Genomic DNA, 4,296 nt, shown 5'->3' on the forward strand with positions numbered 1-4,296 from the left:
CAAGGAGCCTTGGAAATATTCCACCAGACACTGAAAAGTATGTTAACTAAGTATTGTTATGAGTCAGGAAAAGAATGGGATGCTGGTTTACCCTCGATGTTGTTTGAAGTTAGGAATGCTTATCAAGAAAGTGTGGGATGTTCACCTAATTAGATGATTTTTGGTCGAGACGTGAGAGGTCCATTGAAGATTCTTGCAGAAAATTGGGAAGAAAATCAAGAGGAAATCCAAGGAGAATATGTGACGAATTTGGGGAAAAGGTTAAGAGAAATTAGAAAATTCTCTTTAGAAAATCTGAAAGTAAATCAAGAGCAAATGAAAAGGAGATATGATGCTAAGACTAAGCTAAGAAGTTTTAGTGTAGGACAGCAAGTTCTAGTGTCCTTACCAGGGAAAAGATTTCCCCCTACCAATAAGTTTCAAGGTCCCTGTAGGATAATAGAGAAGTTAAGTGATCGAACTTATGTGATTGAAACACCAGGAAGAAGGAAACAACAGAGGGAGATACATGTGAATCTTTTGAAACCTTACTTCTCAGAGACTAAAACTGAAACAGTGTCACAGTGTCAATAACACAGACAACTTCATCTACAGAGGATGATGATGGCTACGAATTGGGAGCTGAAAGCAAGATGAACAATTCTTCCATATTGGAAAATTTGGAGGATAGATTAAAACATCTGAGTGTTGAGCAAAGTGGTGAATTAAGAGGTGATTAGAATTTTCCCTGAAATTTTTGCAGATGTACCTAGGCGTACCAATCTGACAAAGCATGAGATAAAGATCAGAGAAGATGGAAAACCTTTTAAACAGAGAGCATATCGCTTATCACCTTTTCATCGAGATGTTTTGAAGAAAGAAGTGGAGTATTTGTTGCAGCATGGATTAGCGGAACCCAGTTCAAGTCATTACAGCTCCCCACGTGTGTTAGTGAAGAAACCAGATGGATCAGTTAGGATGTGTATCGATTACAGGAAACTGAATTCTATAAGTGTGGCTGACAGTTATCCCTTGCCTCTTATTGATCAATTACTTGATAGTATTGGGCAAGCCAAATTTGTTTCAGAGATAGACTTATTGAAAGGATATTATCAAATTCCCTTAGATGAGAATGCTAAATTGCTGTCAGCTTTCATTACTCCTTTTGGACTCTACCAATACACTGTTTTGCTGTTTGGTCTAATGAACACATCTACAACATTCCAACAAGTGATGGATCAACTGCTAGGATCCATAGAAGGAGTTGGTGTATACCTTGATGACATTGATTTATTCTAATACATGGGAAGAACATCTGAAGCAGTATCTGGGATTTGAAGTTAGAAAAGACCTTCTCGCTCCCGTTGATGCTAATGTAGAAGGAATCCGTAAGGCTACCCCACCCCCTACTACCAGGAAACAGCTACAAAGATTTTTGGGCATGGCTGGATTTTATTGTTGATTATGGCCAAATTTCTCAGTCACAGTAGCTCCCCTGACTGATTTTGTAACAGTACTGTGTAAAAATTGAGGACATTTTTTCAAAAGAACAATGTAATTGCAGATCATGCATCCCATTGTGAATTGTTGGATTCAAACCCTGGATAATTAATCTTCTAGGGGAGGATTTCATGATGTTGCCTTGTAAAATGTATATCTTTCCATGGTTTTGATATGTTTACCATTATGGTTATCATGTGTTCTGTGTAATGATAATAATTGTTGAAATATCGTATGAGTATAATGTCAGATCTCAAAAGAGTTGGTTATTTGGATGACTTAACAGTGTGATTTAGAATTAATAATACTTTTTAATAATAACATAGTATGTGATCGCGCATTTTGTCTCCCAGCAACAAGTGTTCTGTACTCATGATATCGTATGTCGTGTTTTGATTCAGTTGTCATTACGAAAGATAACGCGTTAACAAGCAAGGGAATGGCAATCGAGTCATGTAAGGTTTTGTCTCATATGAGAAAAAGACGAATGGTTTCACAATGTTTCATGTGCTGTTCTGAAAACCAACTTTGGTTCTTCATCTTGTTTTGAAAGCATGCCATTTGTGACTACCCAGCTGCCGTCTGTTTTCGTAGTGCTGAGATTTTATTAAGAACTTCACCCCATACGATTTTCTGCTCAAGTCATGTATACCTTTTTGAGAGTAAATGCATATGTCTGGGTTGATTACATCATGTTTTGTAAGAGTACATTGCTCTGATCATGTATTGTTCTAACGCGCTAGTTGGACCCAAAATGTTTTGCTCTGATAATGACGTCATCTGATTGTTTCATTTATTGCTGGAATCCTAAAGTATGTTCATTCTGATTTTAGAGACCGTTCGTGTGGTTCCCTCTCTCTCTCTTTCTTCAAAAGAGAAATTATTAATGTAAAATATTTGTGCAGTCACTGATGTTAATCTTAGGTTTTGATTTCTGAATGTAGGAAAAGTGTGTAACGGCGTCTGTCAGAAGTGTGTTTTGTGAATCTCAAGCAGCTGCATTTCAGGTGATTTTGTGAAAGTTTTCACAAGTTTGTATAAGGTAAAGTGAATTTTACTTATTATTACCATGGTATAATAAGGTATATTAAGAAATTTTTCCATAAGTGAAATTATTGTTGTTAAATCTTTTGTTTATTTTTGTGTGCTCTTGTGTTTGCAGTCTATTGATTTTTTACATTTTGTATATTGGTGATTTAACATTTGTTTACTTAGCAATTTAAAATATTTCTTGATAATTTAACATTGCATACTTGATTTAATTTTCATTTACTCAGATTTTCTTTTCAAATCTTGTGTAATTCTTAATAGTTTAAGTTTTGCTTGATTAACTTAATTTCTTGATAAATTAAAGTTTTGTGATTTAGTTTTGCTTAATAATTTAATTCAAGAATTAATTAAATTTTGTGTTGTTTTCAAGTTGTAGTAAATTTGTTCAGAGTGTGAATTGTAATTATAAATTTTGAATTTAAAAATAAATTTTTGAATTTGAAATTTTTGAAAAAACATCATTTCATTTATTGACCACCACTGAATAGGATTAATTGTGTGCATAAGGCAAAGTGATAAACATGTTTTGTTCCTTTAGTTTTGCCAAAGAGAATTAAGACCAGGGACACAGTCAAAGTTGTTTGATGGAGTGATTCCCTTTTGCTCTAGTATATTTCTTGTTTAATTGTTGATACCTCACACTTGTTTTGATAAACTTAGTTTGATTTTTCACATTATTAATAAGCTTTTTAAGGTATCACTGTTAGCTAGACTTTAGAGTACTCAGTCGTAATTTTTATTGTTATGAGAGTTCAGGTATCTGGCAGAAGTTAAGTAAATTGGAACACATCATGACAATAGATATATAATATATATGTATATATTATATGTACATATATACATGATATATATATATATAATATATATATATATAACATATATATATATATATATATATATATATATATATATATATATATATATATATATATATATATATATACATATAATATACATATATATTATATATATATATAACATATATATAATATATATATATATAATATATATATATATATATATATATATATATTATATATACATATATATATATATATATGTATATATACATATATATATATGTATATATATATATATATATATATATATATATATATATATATATATATATATATATATATATATATATATGTATGTATATATATATATATATATATATATATATATATATATATATATATATATATCCACAGTAGCCCCATTTCTTTATTGCTTATTGCTGATGTTTCAACACATGTCTCATTATCAAAGCTGGAATAACACATAAAATACAATTATAAAAACAGGCCCATACTTAAAATTACAACCAAAATATAAAACAAAGTTATATGAGAAAAAAAGTAGAGAAACGTTACCAGTTGGACGAAGTACAAAAGCAGAGTAGTGTAAACAAAGAATTCCAGGCCATGGTAAACTCAAGTCAGGTAAAGAGTTGTTGAGGTAGTTTGGTTATTCAATCTTGATACTAGTAGTTTAATAGAAGGTGATTCAAGGATAGGAAGAGAAGAATTGGGAACTTTGGAAAGTATTTTAAAATTTTTATAATCAATTTCAGTCTTGCACATTTTGGCGTGTTCTTGAATATCTGAGAACTCGGGATTAGATAATTTGACTTCAGTTCTATAACTGACCTCCTTATGACAATCAATTCAAACTTTCAGTAGGCGGCTTGAGGCACCCACGTATCTCACCTGGCTACATCCGGGGCAAGAAAATAAATAAACGATGCTTGAAGTCATAAGAGGG

Source organism: Macrobrachium rosenbergii, chromosome 10 (genome assembly GCF_040412425.1).
Source record: "Macrobrachium rosenbergii isolate ZJJX-2024 chromosome 10, ASM4041242v1, whole genome shotgun sequence".
Lineage (NCBI taxonomy): Eukaryota > Metazoa > Arthropoda > Malacostraca > Decapoda > Palaemonidae > Macrobrachium > Macrobrachium rosenbergii.